The sequence below is a fragment of the Stegodyphus dumicola genome, chromosome 4 (assembly GCF_044657685.1).
Source record: "Stegodyphus dumicola isolate Sdum_Otavi_A_Nest chromosome 4, ASM4465768v1".
NCBI classification, from domain to species: domain Eukaryota; kingdom Metazoa; phylum Arthropoda; class Arachnida; order Araneae; family Eresidae; genus Stegodyphus; species Stegodyphus dumicola.
In genome coordinates, this window is record NC_140771.1 from 189827647 (window position 1) to 189852148 (window position 24502).

The following is a 24502-nucleotide window of genomic DNA, read 5'->3' on the forward strand; positions in this document are numbered from 1 at the left end:
GAGCAAAGCCTTCGCCTAGACTCCAACCTAGACTACTCGAATACAAGCCGAGTGTTCTACCGTTATACCGCAAACGCATGCTGGAAGGCGGAAGAAATGCCTTATATACTCCCCCTTTTAAAAGGCGACTGGGAATTAAGGGGACCCAGTCGCCAAATCCTGGTGGTTAAGACACATCATCCACCCCCTGGTGGTTAAGACACACCATTTTAGTTTGGGCGCCAATGTGGTGTCATTAGGTCATTTTAAAACCAGGAGATATTAAAAATGAGCGGTGTCCTTGCCTGGACTCGAACCTGGACCTCTCGAATACGCGCCGAATGTGCTACCGTTACACCACGGAGGCATGCTATAAGGAAAGCGAAAATACCTTAATATGATCGAAAAAAATGGCTTAATATTGCGAAAATATGATCTCAAATATGACCAATTATGTTTTCATTAGATGCAATGATACTGTTAAAAAAGTGATTATTTTCAGTAGTATTCCTAGATCTGCTGAAAGAGAGTTTGAAACCTATAGTTTAGCAATTGCTAAAATGTAGAATATTATTTTGAAAATTATAATCAATACTTTCATTCATTACTGTCACAAGATGCGAAAAGCTCATTGAAGAGGTTGTAGTTTATTTTTGTTTTCGAAAATTCCGCCAACAAGTTTTTCGACAGTGGTCTAAAATGTTATTAATTTATAGGTGGCGTATCTGGAGATATACCAAGTGTGCAACAGCCTCTCAATTAAGGTCATTATGGGCAACCTTTGTTATTTGTGTCGTATGTGGTCTGGCTCTGACTGGTGATCCACTGCCATTTATTTGGTCGTTTCACTCGAACTCATACCCTTCGCTAAACCTGTCAAGCACTTTCAGACCAACAACAGCGTGTTCGTTAAATATAGCACAGTTTCCAAGTCTTTGTATATCTGGAGCATTTGTTGAACTCATACGGAAGAACATTTAATATTCCAGAGATACTTTTCCTATCCAACTTGACACTCATTGCATAAGATCCTTTAAAAAGGAATTTGACTAGCTGGGAAAGGGAATTCAAATTTATATCATTATATCGCATTAAACTACATTTACATTGTCGCGGTATCTAAGTATAACGTTCCGTAAAAATGGTGGCAGAAAAGTTTACATGGAACGTGACTGCAAATTTTATTGAACAAAATGTAAACATATTGTGAACTTCATAAGTTATCATACATTTTAGTAAACGTGCAAACGTAAAAGCAGTTAATTTTTAGCATTAAAAACACTAAAGCATTAAAAACACTACGCATTGAAAACACTTACGTTCTAAAAGCATTAAAAACACTTACGTCCATTGTGTGGCAGTCTGTCAATGCCTAATGTAAACAATGAACTATCCAAACATAAGGTGCAAAAATCGACAAAAAAAAAAAAAAAAAGGGCGGATTTTATATTATGATTTTTTCTACCGTAATTTACGTAAATATATTTCAGTTTATTAAGCTATATATTTAATAAGTGAAATCAACTGCGCATGTGTTTTTTACTGCAAGTACATTTGTAATATTTTGAGCAGTCTATTTATTTATATTGTGATAACAAAATTTGGGCATGCATTCAATGAAACTTTGCAGCAAATTTCTAATAGTTGGCATGATGATCTCCTGTCTGCTATCATAAGCTCATTTCTACTAGTACGTCCTTCACTGAGATCAGTCTTGGATTAATACCTTAGTGAGTGAATATTTCAGTTTACTACGAAATTGTGTTTTAATAAAACATTTATTAAAAATTTTTCCAAGACAGCACTTCTTCGTCTCACACAGGCAAAACATCCCAATACATTCTTTGCTAATGTCTTTAACCTAGACTAAAAGTAATTTTTTCTTTTATATTTTAGACATTTTATTGAAACATTTATTTTTTATATTTCCGTTAAAAGAGTCATTTGAGAAATGTTTATTTGGCTCGTTAATTTGTTAATAATTACTTTTCACGCGAGAATTTCCTGATTTCCTCCATACGGATGTTATTTAAAAACAATCTGTTATGAAGTAATAATTATAATTTAAAAATTGTAGAAAACTTCTAAAGTATTCAAATAGTTACATTATTAAAATATCCAATTTCCTAGATATTTCTTATATTAACACAGGATATTATAGAAATATTAATAAAGTTATGAAAAATAAGGGATATTAGTAATTTTCATCAGAATTTCATTTCTTGTCTTATTAGAATAATAATAATTATTAAAAACTCTATTTAAATTATTATTACAAATTGTATTATTAAATACTATGATTTATAAGAGCACAGTGATTTGAAAAATAATCAAAAATCTTTTTTTAAAACTAAAATAATTTTTTCTTTTCTAGAGGAACCATCTGTTAACGTTTTTTACTTCCTTGTACGAAGTAAAAAGGAAGTATTGTAATCGCGAAAAGTTTCAGGCAGCATATTTCAACGAAAATTTGACCTCTTTCAACGATGTATTTCCGTGATATCTGTATGTAAGGACAGAATAAAACACTCTTTTCCTCCAAAAAATTTATAAACTGCTTTAAAATGAATTCTGAAGAGAATTTTTCGTGGCGTCTATACAAACGTATGTACGTACGTATCTCGCATAACTCAAAAACGAGTAGCCTCAGAACGTTGGAATTTTGTATATAGGACTGCTATAACATGTCGATGTGCACCTCGTATTTTGGTTGCAAACGGCAGCACCAAACGTATATAAATATATTTATATATATATCCACTCTGTTACCCGGCTCAGTGATCTGTTTCTTTACTCTTATATGTTTGTAAATTGTACATTTTTTACTTTAAAAATGATTGAATTATGTTGTTCTTATCTTCCGGTTAAGGTTTTTATGCCTTTAGTAAATCTGTATGCAATATTTTTAGAATTATCAACAATTTTAAAATTGTTTAAGTGCCGCTAAGCCTAATAATGTTTTTGATGGAGGCCATTGCTTATTTACATTTGAAACAGCAGAATAGTGGATTTGTTGCCAATCTAGAGAAACGTAACTTCGCAACAACAAAGACAACACCTTTATTTATTATTGCGAATTAAATCATGCTTAATCCTTTCTGGAATTTTTTCGAGGAAACAAGCGTTTAAGATTTACTTCGTAATTTTTAATACAGATATTTTGAGATTTATGTATTTTTGCCTTGTCGCGAAGTGAGAACTGAATTAATTGAATGAGAAATACTCAATCGTCTGTGAAAAACTGTTCCTTTTTTGTTTTGTTTGCTTAATTTCTTTTATACCTAGTTCTAGCTTTATTATAGTATTTAAATAGAACATGTGGCAACGATAAAATAATTCTTTAAATAATATACATTTTGTGCATTCTGAGTTACAATAGGAACGAAATATACTACTGTTAAATAAACCTAGCGCAGGAGTGTCGCTATGGTAAACAAAGTGAATTTTAAAGAATGCATTTATTCTATTGCTGTTTATGCACTGTCGGCGAAGTAGGTTTAATTCAATCTAATAAGTTTAAATGAAATGCAAGAAAAAATGCGTATAATTTAATATTCCGTACAAAGAAGTCATGTGGTGTACACATCAGATTTTTTTTTTTTTTAATGGAAGTAAAATGATATACATAAACAATTTCCTCGGAAATTAAATTTTTATCATCTTAAATATTATTATTTAAATATTTATATGACGTATAAAATGCTGTCCTATTACATTTTTATGCACAAGATATTTATTTGGAAAAAGATGGAGATATTAATTTGAAAATTTTGAAATTGAATAATTAAGAAATAAGTTGCATAACTTGAAGAAAAATCTAGATTTTTGAATCTATAGCTAAAATAATCCTTTCTTATTTTTTACATGCAAAATGAAATAAGGACTTTTGCACTTTTTCAAGCTTCTATCAATTCAGGAATTTATTATCTCTACTTTTATTATGTACAGATTTATTCTAATGCTCGTTTGAAAATATTTAGTGTATTATTGTTGCTCTTAATTTTTCTCTGCTTTGATAATTATATCCCCTATATAATTCGCGTTAAAGACTTTGTTATAGCAAAGAGTGGTATTTAAATCTTTTTGAAAATAAATTTTTTCGTTATAAGAAATTTATTTAGTTTTATTTTGAGAGATGTAAATCGTCATTTCATATTTGCTTGATTAATGTTTCCCAAACTATTATTTGAAAGGATCCGACATATATGATCTTGAGGCACTACAATCTAGATTTAACATGAATATTGTACTATTACTATTATATTCATTAACTTTTTAATTTGAAAAGTATACTTAGTGCCAAGAGGTTGTCTTAACATTTGAAAACCAGATAGGCAGGTAATGAATTATTAATATCATTACAGAAAATTCCGAATTTCTATAACCGTTGTAGAGACATTAGGTTATTTCGAAGTAGTAGAGATGAAAAATGAGCAATGCCCTTGCTGGTACTGGAACCACGTTCCTCTCGAATACTCGACGAGCGTGCTTACCACTACACTACAATGGCATGCTAAGAAGACTGGAGAAATACCTTATCTAATCCCCTTTTAAAGGGGGACTGGAAATTAAGGGCACCCAGTCGCCAAATCCTGGTGGTGAAGACACATCATCCACCACCTTTTAGTTCGGGTGCCACTGTAGTGTCATTAGGTCATTTTAAACAGGACACATTAAAGATGAGCGGTGCACTCTCCGAGACTCCAACCACAGGCCGCTCGAATTGGCCCCGAGCGTACTGACCATTATACTATACTGCGAAGGCATGCTAAGAATGCGGGAGAAATATACAGTAAAAATGGGAAAACTATTTATTTCGCATATTTGAAATCAAAACTTCAGCTGTTGAGAAAATGCGATACGTTGCTACGAATTATTCATTAATCCTCACACAAATTTACTTACGTGTGTGGTGTATAAAAGAAAAATAAATGTGCACGTTTCAGGATATTTTTGTCCTAATGATTTGGAAGTATATTTCGAAAATGATTTATTATATTTGAGATAAGTGAACCATACTCATGGCTGAAGAAATGTATCTCTATTCGAAGATACTTTCATGTTTTACTTGTACATTATTGCCACATATTTCTTTATCAAGCACTCGGTTCTCCCCAAACAGTGCCGCAAGGCGTTTGCAGATAAACACATTCTGAGAGATCTGTCCCTGCAGAGCCAAAGGCAAATAAAACTTTTACTCTTGACTCCAAACTTTATCTCTACAATCCCCAAATCTGTGATTTTGTTTATCCTTTAGTTTTTGAATTTTGCTTCAAAGCACTTTTCTTCTAACACGTGATTTATATACTTTTCCTGATACTATCGTGCACGAATGGAGCGATCCGTTTATTTAGTTTCCACATCTTCGGAAAAAAATATGAAATAAAAAGCCGCGGAATAAAAGTTATAGATAATAATATCACTCTAGCTTGAGGGATCCAGAAACTTTGATTGGTCGAATGGACGGTTAATAAAGAAAAAGATGCATTTCTTTGAATTGATAATAAACTATCTAATTTGGAAAATGACGGTTATTAAGATAAACGTCAAAGTGAGATATTTAATGTAAGTGTTGTAAAATTAATCTTCTGAGCTATTATGTTATACACCATTTCTAAGCGTTTAACGTTTTACGTGTTTTTTCTATTTCCAAATACTGAATCCTAATCTTCCTAACTTAAATTACTAAGCTTACTGTTAGAGTAAATCGTATTTGAAGCATTTAATCGACGATGAGCTGTGATTTTGAGATCATAAAAGGGCAAACAAGATATTCTTTAGAATATAGATTTGATTGAATTTGGAATAGAATACAGTGTTAATCAAACGAAAAGTAATATGTTATTTGTACATCAGGTAAATGTATGATCTATCACATGTTCGCAAATATCTAGGAAAACATATTTAACAGAAGTTAAGTAAACAGAAGAAACTTAAGGAAGATAAGAGCATCATATTTCATAAATTAGCTAATAAGCATAATTATGTGAATAAGCATAATTATGTGAAAGTTAATAAGCATAATTATGTGAAAAGAATTCCAGAAAAGCAGGTGGTGTTACGAATTAAAAAAAAAACTCTTCTTCTTTCACTCTAGGAACCATTTAATGAGCTTTTAATTTAAAATAGGAATAGTAATAAAAATTAGTAATTTGGAAATGTACTTAAAAAGGGTAATGCATTTTTACTTTAAAATACTATTTTTAAATTGATCGAAATATTTGAACAATTTTTGAAATCACATAAACAGAAGAATTGTAACTACTTATAAATCAGATATCAAAATATTTTAGCAATCACATATCACGGGAAAAGTATGGACCTATTTTATGATATATGAAATTTACCATTGAAAAATTGAATTTTGGGTAGAGTTTACTGCGTTTATTAATTTTGCATGACTTAAACCGGGAGTGCTTGTAGTAACTTTATGTTCTAGGAAATAAAAATATACGCATAGATGTGTATCTGTGTGTTTACAACACGCAGAAATGGCAAATGAGCTCAAACATTAGAAAATAATATGTGTATGTCCAATACAAACACAGACATGTCATTAAGTGTATATTGTAACAAATTATAGGTTATCAATAAAAATGATATGTGTAATGCACACACACACATAATATATATATAAACAAATAAAAATAATATGTGGGTGTGCTGCGTTAATTTGTGATAACCCAGTTAATTTGTCTGTTAATGTGCAGGTATGATAAACATTCTAAAAGAAAAAAAAATGGATTCTATTTAAAAGAAACGCATTTTAACATTTTAATAAATTACTTAATTGTATAAGGCTTTTATTTAAAGTAACCAGTTACTTATAATTTCAACCTTTACTATAACTTCTCTTTTCTCAGAATGCGAATGAGATAGATAGTATTTAAACTGAGCTCTTCGGAGATTTAATTGCAGAGTATGTTTCTGGTTTCTCGTGCAAAGCTTTGTTTAGTTCCTGCAAGTTCGGATAGTTTCAGCTATTCATCTTTATGTTATATTCATTACCGATAATTTGATTTTGACCCTCGGGCAGAATTATTAGCTTCGAGTATTATTTAAACTGAGGACGCATTGACTGCTGTTCCACGTTTGATTGAAATTTGACTGTTCTGTTAGCTACATCACCTCGACCTTTGGCTATCGTTACGTTTTGAGCAAGAATGTGCGTTTATGTCCTAAATTATGTTTAAATATAAAAGTTACTTGACATTTTCACGATTTTTAACTACTTTCAGGTATAGCTATTATTTGCTTCGTGTCTCTGTTGGGGTTACTAAGCGAATTACAAGTTACAGATCTAGCAAAATCATACAACTACATGGCGGAAAGTTCACAATTATTAGGAGTACGTCATGTAAATTTTGAAAAGTCGAAAAATAAACTTTATCCGGTTATTTAGGAAATAAAAAATACCAAATTAGGAAATTTTACTTGGAAGGAGTGATATTCTTACAAGATGATGTGCCTGTAGCTCAAGAAACTTAAATATATCAGAAAAGAAACGAGAAAATTCTGATAAATCATAAATCCAACCGTGTTCTGTATTAAGTATAGAACAATATAACATAATTCATTTAACATTTTGTTTAGTGCAACATGTCAGCATCACAGTGCAATTAATAACACATACTGTAGACTAGTGAATTGGTAATAGGTAAATATTTCAATTTCAGTACAACATTTCTCAGAGTATTTCATGATCCTGTAAAATGACATCCATACTGTGTAAATTGCATTCAAGATCAATTCGTGTATTTATCAGAGTGAACATAAACAATTCAGTAATTTCAATTAACTATTTGCGTTGTGAAAGTATGCAATAGCTCAGTTAAATATAAAAGAAGGCCCAGTGTCATAATTAAAATTAATACAAATACCAAAGGTAAGGAAACCATCTAACGTTTATTTTGTGACTTAATAAGAATAAAGATACATTTTGGTTAGTTGGTGGCTGGTCTCGTACATTATTTCGAAGAAACAATATAAATTAACATACCTTTTGATTTTAAACAATTTTTCACATCGGTGGGATCCCACAGAAGATTCTTGACACTTAACATTTATCGATGGGCAGCTTGTTTACAAATTCTTATGCGAGGAAACAACATTCCTCCCGATAGGCTTTTATGGAATACTGTATTATCTACACAATAAAGGAAAGAGGTAATTAATTAGTTAGATCAACTCAGGTTCGGAATCATGGACGCGGTTAGGCTCTCATTCTCCGTTCGGCAGCTTTATCCCGTTAGGTTCCCGTACTTCTTCTCTACTCCCCATTTTTATTTCAGGAAGAGTCAGCAGTTGATTCAGCACTGGTCCCCGCCTACCATTCAGCAGCTCTATCTCTCCAAGTTATTTAGTTAGTAGGGGTTTCCCTCCAGCTCTTGTAAAATTCCTAGCTCCGTCCGGCCAAAGACTCTGTAAGGAGAAGAATGAAAACTTTCATAGACGCAATGTAAACCTGTTTCGCCTCTGCGCCGCTGTACCGAAGAGCCACGGCTATGCAGTGAAACAGCAGCGCAGGGTGGAATTAAATAGCGCATTCCGAGGAGATAGTAAATTTTTTACTTTGAAATAACTCAAAATATTTTATTTTCATACATTTCTGAAGTTTTATGAGCAAAATTATGTTAGTTGGAATTTTGGGCGAATTATAGAAATCCTGTCCAATTTTTACTTCAATTTAAACAGCGAGCTATACGAAGACAAAATTTAAATGAAATAAATTTCTTAATACTTAATAGGATTCAGAGACTTTTGTTTTAGATAAATTGTGAAGTTGATCTTTTATGTTCTTATCTTTAATTGTTTCGCATGGAACATCCTAAAGTTCAATCGCAAAATGAATTTAAGAAAAAATGAATAAATTTGATTATTTTTATATGCTTTATTTTTCCCCTTAACACTTCTTTCTGTAAATCCACATAATTGTTTTTCATTTGATATAATATCCAGCATCAATTTATAACTGTGATGTTAAATTTCTAACAAATCTGCAATTAATTACATAAATAACGCTATTTTGTAATTATTTTCATATCAAGCATAAAATTAAATATTTAAATAAAGAATAACACATTTTAAGTAAAACAATGACATTTATTGACATTTCTCAAGCTTCAGAATGTACGTATGCAAAATAATTTTAAGCATCTTCACAAATACCAAGGAACTTTTTAAACAATTATTTGGAATGACCATTATGAAAACCATGAGCAATGTTTGCAGCCAAGAGCCAAATGCATATCACTTAAATTAACAAATACAAAATTACACTTAAAAGGTCTTTTAAAGAATTTTGCATAAATTATTAAAATAACTGATTTCATTCTTTTTTCGTAAAATATTCAATATTTATTACATTTATTAATATAAGATTAAATACTTAACCTGAAAATCAAACATGTAGGTATTATTAAAACCTGGGAAGAAAATTTGTAAATAATTTACCGAATCAAATAAATATTGTTATATCAAACAATATTGTAGCCATTGGGACAAAAATTATTTCAAATTATAAAATTAGGAATACATTTTTTTAAATAAAAATTACAAAAATGACTATTTTCCACTTTCGCTATTCAACTAATAATTGTAAAATTGCTGTATGCTTGGATTTTTCATAATTTTAATTTCGCAAAAAATCTGTTTAATGCGAAATTATTCAACAAATGAATAAATTTAGTTCTGTAAACTTAAAAAGGGGGGAACACATGCCATACAATACGTAATAAATTTTTATGAATTCATAGTTAAAATTTTACAGTGAAATTTTAAAAGCAAATTTTGCAATAACTAACTGAAACAGAAAAAAATAATTAAAGACAATTAAAGGCACCCCTAAATAAATTGAAAACACTGAAATAAATTATAATTATCCGACAACAACTTAAAAAAAAATTACCATGAAAACTTTTAGACAATTATTTGGAATGACCATTATGAAAACCAAGAGCAAAGTTTGCACCCAATAGCCAAAACCATTTTACTTACAGCATTACATTTAAAAAGTCTTTTAAAGAATTACTAGAACCAAGTACCTCTGATTACAACAACAAAGAACCGTTTCGAACAGTTCGATTGCTAATATGGCCGACAGCATGCGGTTTTGTTGCTTTCTGATGTTATTTGGTACATGCGCAGTAAGGTACGGAGGGTGAATAGCTTTGGGATGGATTGCCCCTTTAAAATAAGCTTCAGAGATATACATAATGTGTCTCTTCGGTCTGACGGAACCACATTTGCCTCGAGGAACATTTACTTCTCCTTAGATATTCTTTGGTCCGGCATGATCCTGTTCAGCAATTGTTTCGCTTGCAGGTTCTGAAGTGTTACCTCGGTCTCGAGCTCACAGCACTGCCTCGATGTCGTTACAGCTCTTCGCTCTTCCTCTGCCAACTACTCAGCAACTGTTTTAAGTTTATTGGCGAAAACGTGAAATCTTGAAAAGAAAGCTCCAAAAAAAGAAAAGTGAAATCTTCAAGGGAAAGACTTCTCCGGCTATCAGATGTTGGCAACCATCGCTGTCCAGTAGTGCAGCCCTCCAAGGCTACTGCACGAGGTCAAATACCACTTCCCAGAAAGGACTAGCCTCGCAACAGGGTCTCGATTTGACAATTGTAAAGGCGTAACAGGCACAATTTTCACCCCCGCCCAAAGAAATACCCCGTAGAACATTTCTCTGCTGGAGATGAATGAGCAAAAGGGTGCAGAATATGTGAAACAGCACACATGGTGAAGTACTTGGCAAAAGAATTCGGGGCTGAGCAATCCCCAGATAAGGAATCCGGAGAAGCGAGTTCCAAACCGACAATTTTTGGAAGGAAAAAAATACTGAACCAGTGAAAAGAGTTTTCAACATAACTAACAAATTTAGTACTGTAAAAATTAAAACTATTATTTAACAATTAAGTTCAATTTAATGAAATACACACATAATAAAATTTGTTTCTTCAGAAGAAATAAGGATGAGAAAACATTTTCAAGATTGAGTTTTTTTTTTTACATTTGATTTACCTTACCACCAGTCGGAAAATATGAATTCGAGAAAATTTAATAGAAAGAGGGGTACAAATTAAGCTACCTTAATAAAATTAACACACCAAAAGTGGAGCAACAAAACTTTAAAAAAATTAAAACTTAAAGTTCAAAACAAAAGTACAAAACCAATATCTTTAAGTCCCTAGCTCAATTAAATTTAAACAACTTCACTAAAAAAAAAAAAAAAAAAAAAAAAAAAAAAAACTTTTAAAGCAACCAAACTTAAATTAAAATTAACTTTAAATTTACTTTAAATTTTAAAGTTTACAAAAAATACAGTTGAAACTTACAACCAAATTTAAACAAACTAAAGCAAAAATTAATAACTTCAATTACTAATCAAACTGAAAAGAGAAGCACTTAACTGAAATCTTGCAGTATAAAACAATTAATACATAACAACCGTCAGAGAAACTCAATTCTTTCTCTGGATGCTTCTCTTCGAAATGCCACTTCTCTGGCAAAGAATTCACCTTTTCATTTTCTAGTAAACCTCAAGGTGTGGCCGTTTTCTCAATTGGAAAAAGCAGACTTTCAGTAAGGGCTTCTAAACAGGGTATTTCAGCTTTGGAGGAAATCGCTTCTTTTTCTTTTTAACACTAAGTCTTTGGAAAGGTCAACCAGCGACGGATATTCAACACATCACGAAGGCCGTCGCTTCAACTGTCCGAATAGTAAACAAAGTCATGTTCCTAGCCTCACAATCACTCCCTCCTCAATGGTCACATTCCTTTCTGTAACCTCTGAAGGTCGCCTAGATGGGAAGGCCATCGAGTCCAAAGCACTCCGAAGGGATCCCAACTCCATCCAGTCCTGAGAATCCAGGCATCACGAAAATAGTTAAGGAAATAATTTTCAATAGGAAAATTTAATACAAAGCCACAGTTTTCTAGTATAATAGATTCCCCCCCCAATAACCGAATCATTTTACCACGGTTATAAGTTGTTAAAATGTATGAGTTAGAAACCAAAGACAAAGCACTTTTAAGGATGGAAAAAATAAATTTTAAAATTAACAAAATATTTAAATGAAAATATCAGGGCAAAAGAAATCCAAATTAAAATTAGCAAACCATGAAAGCAGTAATCCCCCTTACTACAACTAACTTAGCAACAATTAAGCCAAGAGAGTAAAACTAACACAACTTAAACTATGATTAAGTTTTCTATAAAAAATACATGTAATAAGTTTTTCTCCTTCAAAGTTTTTTCAAAGAATAAACATTATAAATTACAATTTGAAGTAAATTACAATTACAGTTCTATTAGCAACATCCAGAGAACTTTAAAAAAACTTTGAGAACAATCAATAACTTCAAATTAAAAAATAATATTACTTTAAATTAGAAGCAAACAAGTTGTACAATAACATAGCATTTACATAAAGTATAATATGAACAATGCATACATCATTAATCCTCGAAAATAATATCCGCCTTATTCATAGAGGCAACACAAAATGGCTTCCATGACGCATCTCAACGTGTCCTATTAAATAGTGTTTGAATGCAGCCATACTTGTGCTTGCCATTGCGCCGTTCTGCTGGAACCAAAATCTGTCCTCCAGTTATCTTGCTCAAAGTTACTATAATTCAAGTTTCTGCTCTTGTAAGAGTCCTCTACGAAGGCATCCCTCTCCTTAGGCAGATAGCCCTCGAGGCTTTGCCATATTCACACACACACACTAATTCTGCTCTTGTAAGACGTCGCTGAGTCTTAGTCTACACAAAACCAACTTCTGTCCTTGCGCTTTCTCACAATTATGCCATTTTCCCCTGTTCTACTGAGTTACTACCCCTAATCTGTGACAGACCTGTTCAAATGAATCGAGCTCCCACGATCCACATCTGGTCAACAATCGCTTACTACCTGTACCCGGATTTAGGTATGCCAGGCTATGTGCATTTGAATTCTGGCAAGTTTTCCACTTCATATTAATAGTATAATATGCGCTCCCGATGTACATTAAAAATATAATTGATTTTAAGTTTGCAGCTGCTGAACTGATTTTAAGATTACAGCTGATTATGATGATTTATCGCCACTATATATAATGCTAATAGCGTACAGAATAACGTATATAATGCTAATTTTATCTAAATCTTCTACACTTAGTTTCTAATTAAATAAGCCATTATGCAAGGCATAAATTGAGGTTACAAGTGATATATTTCAATAAGAAGACATATTTCGAGAATATTTTGCATTCCATTGCGTATGAAATGTAACAGATTCTTATAATGTAAAATAACACTATGGCTTAAAAATTATCTTCAGAAAAATTAATTGTACACAGTCTCATTATATTAATATGATTTGTTGAATATACTATTGGTTTTCGAAACCCTTTTTCCGTTTAATTTTCATTACAGATAACAATTCCCCAATTATAGAGATAAACGAAATCAAGAGGCTTTATAACATACATTAATGTTTTTAATTACACAATCTTCTTAAATTTATTTCAAACACTCTTGCAAGTCAGCAATCGGATCTCTTGCAGATCGCTTTTACCTAAATATATTATTTAAACATCTTGAACACGTCAGCTCTGAAAACAAAGGAGAGGAAACTTGAAACCTCTCAAGCCGCAAAACAGAGGGATTTGGAAATTACAGAATAGAAATCGATTTCTCAACTATCCCAAGATTTTTTAAGCACCGGGGACTACTTATCTACGCTACAGATAGCAAAGTAAATTATTAAGAATGTATCACTATCGTCGGAGCAGACATTAGCAGAACATGACGAGAATTAAAAAATGAGATCGGGCTTCTGTAAAGAAATACAAAAGTATCTATTCTGTAAGAAAACTATTCTATAGATACCATATGTAATAATAAAAAATACATTTAATTACCAACGTGCATTCGTTATAGTATGATATTTTGAAATAATATAACAATTATATTACTCAAGTTCTGAATTTAAGGTTTGATTTCACTAATTACGGTCTCTTATTATACTTATATTTACTAAAATCAAGCACTTTTTAAATTTTGAAATGCATCATTTCGGTAAAAAAAGCATCAAAACGCTATATTTTATTATAAGTTTCGCTTCATACCGCAAGCACCTCATACATGGAAAATACTTTATTAACATTAATTTTTTATTAACATTACACATTAAAAATATCATACAAACAAAGAAAGATTGTTAAATGTATGAGTTATATACTTCTTGCTTTGCGCATTTCTAGAAACATAACACTTTCTCTCGTTCCTAAGTAAAATAAATTTTTGTATTAGTACATTTATCCTTGGAAACTTTTTCCGAATCAAATTTCGAAGGAAAAAACAAGGGTCTGAGAAATATTTGTTTTTTACTTCAATCATGAAAATCCTCAGAAATGTTAGGGGCGATGAAAGGATTATATTTAATTTCCTCACCCTTGTAATATTTTTGAATTGAAGACTTTTGAAAGTTCTTCCTTCTGTCAGAGCAGCAGTCAAGAATCAGTAATTTTCACTTTCTTTGTTTAGAAAGAATTCACTGAAAGCTTGAATAGAATATCTTTTACAAGTAATTATTAAAAAACATTTCAATTTTTCTGAGAGATATTAGTATATATTTTTACTCGTGGTTTTCTAATTGCCCAAATGTATTAAAATATTAATTATAATTATATATACAAGACTAATTATATATACATATAATTATAATTATATTAGCTTTCTATGGAAACACCAAACATTAGCATAAAAATCTGTACCCTGTTCGAATAGTTATTAAGCTCCGCTTCCTAGCATTTGTTTCTGTATATGAAGTTTATATTAGTGCATTTATTTTGTAATTTATACATTGCAACCAATCTCAAAAAGAAAATGAAATATCACTGTGATCATCAATATGTACAATACTAATTATCCCGTTGACCAATCAATACCTGGGCGTCATATAAGACCAAACACTTTCGTTGATCTCCCACATTACATATAATATACTTTTAACAAGTTTCGTGCTGCTAACATCAAATTTTCCCTCTTTATGTTTCGAAACTCCGATCACTCTATTGGTAATAAGTTACAATAACAAAGTTCTTAATAACAAATCCCATTCATGGATTATGATATTACACATTTTCGCAATAGAAAACGGCCTTGTGCAATATTATTCCACCTTAGATAGAATTTTATTACACATTGATCTTCATTCTAATTACATATTTAATTTGTCTTTGTTTCTGTTACTTTACGCTTTTTCGCCCAATTCATTCAAATGTGGTCCACCAGCGGCCGAGCGGTAAAATCGCTGAACACTGGTAGTTCGGTCCGAGGTTCGAATCCCGCGAACGGGCTGGCTGCATGGGCGTTTTCGTGGTTTTCCCCATGTATAACGTGTATACGAGCCAGTTTCCCTTAGAAAGTCCTCCACGAAGGCATCCCTCCTATTAGGCAGATAGCCCTCGAGGCTTTGCCATAATCACACACACATTCAAAAGTGTATGATTCCTTTAAAGCTCCACCCCCCGAACCAATGCTTGTTGTGCTTGTTAATACACTCCTCTTTTCAAACTGTCAAGAACTTCTTCGACTGCACATGACTGATAGCCACGCCTCCCTGGCTTCTGTTTACACCCTCAACGAATTTTATTCTCTAGTCTAGCGCTGCGCTAGACTAAAGACGTGACATAGGTATTACAAAATGTTAGACCTATGTCACGCCCCCTTCTGTTTTCTTCTGTTTTGCTACGTCATTCCTTAATTGCTTATCCTATTTCACGTACTGCTACATTTTAACTACCAAACTTCACTCTGAAGGAATATTTTCGTCTGGATAACTTCTTGTCTTGGGAATTGGCATTTACCTCTAACTTCTCAACCAGACTATCATGTTAACCATAATTCTATGTTATGTTCTCCTATACGCAGTTCTATACAGGGTGGGGAAAACGACTAGGCGCCTAACCATGTGACACAATTCACCTAAGTGAACCAGTCTCAAAGTATACCTTCGAAAGAGACGTTAATCACCTATAATAACCTCTTGGGTACTCACCTGCCTTGAATTTCAGTTTTGACAAAACTCCGAAAGCTAGTCGTTTTTGCATCTATGTTTATGTAATAGATCAAGAGAACGATCATAATACCGAAAAGCATATTATCTTTAATTAGTTTCAGTAAACTTCGTGCAGAAAAAATTGCAACACGAGGCGTCGTTATTATAAACGGATCAAATTTAATTTTGAAATCGATTTTGGACATATCAGAGAGTTCTTCCAAAATAAATACTTCCTATTCAAGATTTTCTTGAATCTCAGGTTTAAAGCGTTCTTAAAATGCTCGAGGATCTGAAACTAAGCTAGCAACTAAGCCAGCCGTGATGGTTTCTTACTAAACGCAGAGTTAATCGTAATGAAGAATGGACTCGCTTACGAAGGTTCAATTGCAGCAGAAAAATTGTTAAAGCAGCCAGAAAAGGAATAAAGAGCATTTTGGTCTACTACGATGAAATGCTTAGAAGAGAAGAGAAAGTTCAGTGTAGAGATTCTTGTGTAATCATCAAAGACTCGATCTTCTTCATTTTGTAAACAATCAAGTGATAATAAATATATATTTTCCAACCTTAAATCCAGCCTGCGTCTTAAACCTAATTCTATTCATACGAATGGATAAGCTTTATTTTTGATTAAAATCGGTTGGTAAAAATCAAAAATTTTATATCATTACATCGTTGAAATTTTAATTGCCATCTGCTTTTTTGTGATACCTTCAAAAGTCTAGGAACGAATTCCTAATGTTTAGGCATTTCTCTATTTACCAAATACAAAAGGAAAATAAAAATAATATATCTGGATTAAAGCCTTAATTGCCTCGCATTTTTCATTTTAATTTAAAACAGTATTCAATAAAAACTTAATGTAAAGTGAAGTAAATTAAAAGCTTTGAATTTTGGCATAGGGAATAAAACCTGTAAACTTCAATACATTTACTAAGAAAAACGTATTGTCAAAAGTCTTCAAATTTGTCCCTTCCCCCCAATTAAGCACCTCTAATGAGAGGGTCTAAATTTTATGTTAGCGGACTAATGACGCTCAGATTCTGAAGGTGGAAGAATTTGCAGTCATACATTTGGGATTCATATCAACTGGCAGAATTACCGATAATGAATAAAAATGTTTTAAAAAAATCTACATAAAATGCGATGCTGTCATGCTAGTTTGAAAGAAATTTAAACTTTGCTTTAGAAGCACAGAAATAACTTCTCTTCCGTTTAGAATATAATTGGAATCAAAAATTATTTTACAAATTTGCGAAGCTACAGATAATTGAATTATTAAAAGCGTCATTATTTAACTTAGGTGTACTGCGTACCAAAACATTTTTAAAGGCTGTAATTACTTAGGCAGAAAGTTTGAAAGATAAACTGAGTGCCTAATTTTAAAATCCAGAAATCGAAAATAAGCATTACTTTAGAAAATTTTGTGTTCCTACGTGGCGGCCCACAATAGAATCTAGAAAATGCATTTAATAAAATATTCTACACAGAAAAGCTTAAGAAAATGAAAATAAAGGGAAACTATAGACAAAAAGAGGGAAATTCAACCTACGAAATCTTTAGGTTCATCAGCCGTATAAAAGACCAAATGCCGCATTAAGCTAGCCAGTCTTCGTTTTTCCATAGGGAATATATAGTCAATAAATTAAACTATGTTTATTTATTAAAAGTATTCTTTAACTATGTTAACTCCCCCAAAGCTGTTTTCTTTCCCTAAATTGCCTTGCTTCTTAAGTATTTAACTTCGCTTTATTTACTTACCGGTATCCTTATCAGGTAAATGTAGTAAAAAGAAAAAAACCTAAGATGAGATAATTGAATTAAGTCTTTCTAGATGCTTTGTTTAAAGTGGAAATTCCATTCTCTAAGTTCTAACTCAATTACTGGTGCGTAACATCTCGTTTTCTGTGGCTAAGCTCAAAATGAAACAAAAATCAAGTAAAGGAGGATGATCTAAGACGAAGTATCTTGTAACGTTTTTAGTGGAACAACACCAAAATTCAGCAAGTGACCTAGTTTCTGAGAGTAATTAGCGGCAACTGGGATAACATCTGAAATAGGGTTAAAAAATTACACGATCCAAAGTGAGTAAGAGTGAAAAATATCCCAATATGTTTCGAACCAGCTGTTTATGAAGCCACTAAGGGAGGACAAATATGTTCTCTTGTGTTGATGAAAGACAAATTGTTCTCGCTATGAATATGCGCAAATGATTATGCGTCACCTGGTATTGAAGTTCTGGTAGTTGCATGTTGTTTCTCTGCAAAGCAAACTTTTGTGTTTTGAATGAAAAAGAAGACTGGAGAAAAGTCTTAGCTCATTTAAAAATGGAGATAACTCAGCTACTTTGGTGGGCTATACCGTTTCCAGAATGTGATAATTAATCGAAAGACCTTTAAAATATTAACATAACTAAAATAGAAATTAGTCTTCTTGAAGATAAAATGTCAAGGGAGTGAAAATGATAATGGACAATTATTTAACTTTAATCTAATTTCCTTATCATATTTGTAAGAATATTTTTGTATTATAATGAATTTAATCAGGGAAAACTAAGAAATTATCGTGAATTTAATCAGGAAAAACTAAGCATAAAATGTTTAGTTTAGGATCAACTCAAATTTCAATCGCTATATAGGTTTTCTAAAAGAAAAAGACTACACTTTTTTATTTAAAGTTTCGGTTAAAATTCCATAATCGGGGTGAGCGCCAAGCTTGGCAAGAGTTTTTTATTTGGCGCGATTTTAATTTGGTTGTGGTTTCCGGCTGTATGTTTTCTTGTGGCAAACCTAGAGCTTTATTTCGGTAAATGTAAGAGCGCGAATTTAGTGTAGCCAGATTTTTTTAAAATTTAATTTTGAAATACTGTGTTTGTTTTCATATTTATACAAATATTTGCAGAAGGTTAAGCTGTTGTTGGTGGGAGAATGTTGGATTTCATATGACATGAAGTTTATAATTTATGAATGTTTACACTTAATTTTATTTAGTTATTATTATTTTTTTTTTAGTTTTGTTTCTTGCATGTGGCAATCGAAAGATGTGGAATATTTAAAGCTTGCTTTGAACGAAAGTTGTTTCCAATTCAGTTAATATCAGAATTCGATGAGATATTTACGTTTTGAGCTTGTTCTTTTCAGTTCGTTGTTACGATTTTTTCTGAAGAATTTGATCAAGAATAATCAGAATTTTATTTTTGAAAAAGTTTATTTGACTGATTAATTACCTTCGGGTAGAAAATGTCCTTTTATAGGACACCACTCGATAGTTCTGATGAAGAGGATTACCGAAGCGAGCGTTCGTCCAAATCCAACAAGACCTATCCATTGAAGAAAGAGGATTTCATACTTATGGCCAAAGAAAAGAAAAGTAAAACAAAAAAGGCGAAAGCTATGTCAGATACGGAAAGCGAACAACCAAGTAAGAAGAAAGATGTTAAACCTGGTAAGGAAAAAAGAGACATTCAAACACCGAATGGAGAAGCTACTGATGAACAGACACCAGAAGATTTATCAATGGGAAATGATGAGGACATCCCAAAATTCAAGTCATGTTCTGAAGAAGTAATCCGGGACCAGATTGCGAAATTTGGATTTGACGTAATTTACAATTACTTTCATAAAAGAACTAAGGGTGAGATGGATGTAGAGACATTCACGAAAAAATTTTATCCAGGGCAGATAACTGAAAGAGGAACAGACAGCAGGGAACAAGAATGGATTTCTCCTAAGAAAACCGCGAAAGTATCAGAAAACGAAGCTCCAATGGAAGTTACGATGGAAAATCGATTTGGGCAGCTAAGTGAAATAGAAGGTATGGAAGAAGAAGGAGGAGCCGAAAAAGAGGAAACTCCACCCTCAATAATTTTCCAGCAAAGCGAAGTGGATTGGCCTAAAATTCATGAAATCCTTATCAATACCTGCAGTGAACAATTCGAAGCCGATGTGAAAATGAAACTATTATATGTTAATTTAAAGTCAGTAGACGATTACAGAAAAGCAACTCTGGTTTTGCAGAAAAGAAATATACCATTTCATACTTTCCAGTTAGTCAGCGAAAAATCTATTAAGGTTGTTCTTAAGGGCCTCCCATCGACGATAAAGGAAGAAATAATCCAGGCAGATCTGGAGAGAAGGAAATTCCCGATAAGTAAAGTCAAGCAGTTTTCCAGACGAAAAGGAGACGCTATCGAGAAACTTCCGATTTTCCTGTTGGAACTGAAGAAAACGAAGGAAAGACGTGCTACTCATGGACTCAACAATATGTTAAGTGTTAATGTCAAGATCGATAAGTTTGCCCCCGAAAAAACGCGTAATTCAATGTTATAGATGTCAAGAATATGGACATTCGCAACATCTTTGCTCAAATCTTGAGCGATGCTGCAAATGTGGACAGCACCATAGAAGTAAAGAATGCCCTCTAAAGCCAGAAGAAAAATCTAAGTGCGTCTTCTGCTCACTACCGCATGTAAGTTCATACAGGGGTTGCCCCGTGTACAAGAAGCGATATGAAGCAAAGAAGCAGCAGGCGAAGCCAGCAGCTAAGATCCCTACGCCGGCAGATTTTCCGAAATTCATCGAAACAGAGGAAGACAGCAGTAAAACCCAGATGAAACCTCTCTACAGTGATAGAGTAAAGAAAAAAAGTTGGAAAACCCACCCACAGATTACAAGGATATCATAAACTGGATCCAAGATCCTAAAATCAAAAAATTTCTGAACAGTATGGTTGAGCACGTTGAGAAGATCCGCGCTGCAAAACCCACGGCTGAGAAGTTTACTGCCGGGTTCAAAGCACCCATGACACTGATTAGATTTGCTGAAAGTGAAGAGTAATCACTAGCTTAGAAGCATTTGAGGGAATTTCACTATGTTTACGATTTCTTTCACTTTTTCAACACACAGGTTCCCCTGTTTACAGCAGCAGAGCTCGGGGTCAGTACTTGGGTGGGTGACCACCCACGTGACTGGCCTCGACGTATCATCTTTCTTCAACTAGTGAAGATACATCACAGCTTGTACGGCCCATGTTGTACGGCGGCCAGATGCTCCTTCTCCAAAATCTACTTGACCAACTCACGTGCATTAGCACATGTCCCTGCTTCACCTTTGTCGGTGCGGTGTAAATCACCTTAATTTTTAATTCTTCCCAACGCTTTAGGGCATATCTCCAACAGAGACGTTTAAAGTAGCAGAGTACTAAATGCCGCCTAACCATTCACTCGATTTCGAAAGTCGTTTAGTGTGTTGAATTCAATGATGATAGTAACTTGATATTTTAGTTAGTTTTATGATGCTGAGTACGCATAATTTGCTATTCTGTTTACGTTTAAAACTGACTTCGCAGTGCACTGATCTGATAAGTGTATACATTTATTTACTCAATAATTATTTACAATAATTATTTTATAATGAATTATGTATGTAAAGGACTATGCTTTTACTTGCAAAGCTGTTGGAGTTTGTTTTACTCATTAGGTATTTTATCATCTCATTTTGCTTTTACATAAAATAACGGCGTTTCACTACTGCAAAACTTAATAGTTACTATTCTGTTGAAGTTTAAAAATCACATTTTAGTGCTTTCATTGCCGCCTAAAAAATTCGCCAAATTTTGAAGGCCAAAATAGTTTGGCGCCAACTTACCCCGCTTATGGAATTTTAGCCAAAGTTTCTTACAGTTAAATGATATTTCTTCTTTTAATTGCATTAATAAAAATGTAATATATTTTAATTTGTCATTTTGCCACATAATTTTTTATCCATCAAAAGCCTTTTTGTTTCTTTATCAATAGTTTCAATTAATGTTGAATGTTATAATGAATAATTTATTCCATCCTTTAATTTCTTAAAAGAATCTTGAAATAAGTAATAAAAACAAAAGACTGTATAAATAGAATAGGTAAAGATTAAACGTGCTGATTTCGAAATAAAAATAAGTGTACACTTTTTTTTTTTTTTTTTTTTTTGTAATAGATCATGCATCTAGGTGTCAAATGCAAGATAGATACTTAGAATTCTAGGAGGAAGCACAACACATTTTCACGTTTATCCCTCTGAAAATCAAATAGTATCTGCAAATAAAGAGGGGAAAGAAATATTTTATTCTAAATTCAGATAAAATTCTTGGCGTTCAGCACTACGTCAAAGAATGTAGAGCTAGACTCATGCATCTTATGGAATGGTACGATATCAGTACACCCAGCTAAAGTGAAGATGCTAATGATCAGAATTTTTAACCAATTAACAGCATTGGGTCTGTAAGATTCTGCCGTTTAACTCAAGCTAAAGAAACGTCCTTTACTGACCTCTCTAATATTTCGCTAGGTGATTTTTATCGACCATAGATTTTTAAATAAATGTTGCAAAGTCCATTCTTATTAGAACAATTATTTACGTCACATTTATAAATATATATTTGTATTTACAAAAACGCTGTGGCGATTGTAACATTATCTGGTTACAGCAAATGTTTTATATGGGCACAGATTTCATATTATTGCATAGTTTTAAGTCTTCCTTCAGCGAAACCTGTGATTTATGAAATCTAGTTCAAATATACTACTTTCCTGTAAAGTTTCATCGGCAATTTTGGCAAAATGATTTTCTTATAATGCTTTTGCCACTCAGAATGAAATTCGCATTTCGATATTTCATGCGTTTAGGGAGACTACAGCAAAGCCAGTAAAATATTTTTTAAAAAAATCTAAATCAATTCCTTCTAATATTTTTGCGTATCTATTGGAAATTATTGTTAAGGTAATTAGCAAAACAAAGTTGCTTGAAAAGAGGCTGTAGGAATTTTTCTCTAACAAAACACCAATATGGTATTTTTCCCAACTTCTCTTGTGTTTTTGCGTTGTCACTGGATAGTATGTTGTGTTAGCAGCAGGTGGTCCAGTATTCGAATCCCGGGAAAGCACTGCGGACTTTTTCCGTTTTCTGCTTTAGGAAATTCTATAAGGACTCTACAAGTGACGCCAGAGCTAAAATTTAGCGGACGATAATTCGTCAACAAAAGGATTCGGCGACTTGGTTTCCTAATCATCAGCAGCCATTTAAAAAGAGAAAGTATGTACTATATCGTCTCCCTCCTTTCCGTACGCCTACATGGTGTAATTGGAAGCACGCTCAATCCGTATTCATGAAGACCGGAATTTGAATCCCTGCTGAGTCACTAAATATTTTTTACGTTTTTCCGTCCATATAACCCAATAAGTCTGCTATTGGCGCCCGAAATAAAGAGGTGGTGCACAATATAATTCGTCACCACAAAAATTTGGCGAATAGGTCCACAAATCTACCAATTGCCCTTCAAAAGGGGAGTTGTATAAGCGATTTTCTTATTCTCTTATTCTCTTCCACAAGCATTTGTGGTGTAGCTGTAAAGCACGCTCGACGCGTATTTTGGTGATCCGGATTTCAAATTCCGGCGAAAAGAGTGCACATTTTTCACTTTCTTGCATCGATATAAGTTAATGGAATTGCGCTGTTTGTTTATTTTATCTCAAATCTTATTTTTTCTTTTCACTATATGGTATGCATTCTATTAACTTTAATGGATTGCAAGATTCTTAAATTGTATCAAAATGACGAATCTTAACACCTTATGGATAAAACCACAGCATAAATACATTAGACCAGCGGTTCTCAACCCTTTGACTAACGCGTTCTATCTAAACAAAAACTGAACAACATTAGTACCACCACTACATTTTACAATGTTTATTTCTCAATTTCTCAATGCAAATATTAAAAAATATATATATTGCCATTTGTACAACCTATTGGGTATTTGTATTAAATATGCACACATAAAAACTATTAGATCCAAATTGGGTACCGTTTTAATTATCAAAATTTAAGTTATAATATTTTAATGCTAAAATTTAGTGTGAAATTTGGACCTGTTTAAGAGATATCAATTTCTTTATGTCTGCTCTTATTTTACTTCATTTAGCTTTAACCGTAAATTAAGATCCACTTTTGATTTTGGTGTGTATTTATATTTCAGATATAACATGAAAAAATTCCTTGTTCACACAAACAGGTTGTGGAAAAAGGCAATAAATTCTTTTTTTCAGTTCAGCCAGAGTTAACAATTGTATCATTTTCGAAATCTTCAGTTCGATTACAGGAAATTTCTATCAATTGTTCTTTTTCTTTACAAGATTTTTGAATTTAATAGCTAAAAATGCTTTTTTCTTTGCGTACCTCTATTTTCTCTTGCGCACCACCAGTGGTACGCGTACCACCGGTTGAGAACCGCTGCATTAGACTGATTCTCATTTAATCGCTTACTCTTCTCTGAATTTCAGATACAAGAGAGTTTAAAACATAACATAATCACTATTTTTATACTAAATATTCACATTTCATTTTATATTAAAATTGAAAATAGAAAAAAAATTAATCTTCATCTATATCTTCACATCTATGGACATTAATGCTATGTTACCTATCTGAAATCCAGTGAAACT

The 24502-nt window shown here is 32.5% G+C and overlaps 1 protein-coding gene and 1 long non-coding RNA gene across 5 annotated transcripts in view; one reads left to right on the forward strand and one right to left on the reverse strand.

Annotated features, from left to right (window-relative positions):
* LOC118194633 (neural cell adhesion molecule 2-like) overlaps positions 1-24502 on the forward strand; it is a 700988-nt gene that overhangs the window by 155313 nt on the left and 521173 nt on the right. The window lies entirely within an intron of this gene.
* LOC146997776 (uncharacterized) overlaps positions 7864-24502 on the reverse strand; it is a 620175-nt gene continuing 603536 nt past the window's right edge. For both annotated transcript variants that reach the window (XR_015040842.1, XR_015040843.1), the window contains exon 3: positions 7864-8400. This is a non-coding gene — a long non-coding RNA (uncharacterized LOC146997776). The remainder of the gene's footprint in view (positions 8401-24502) is intronic.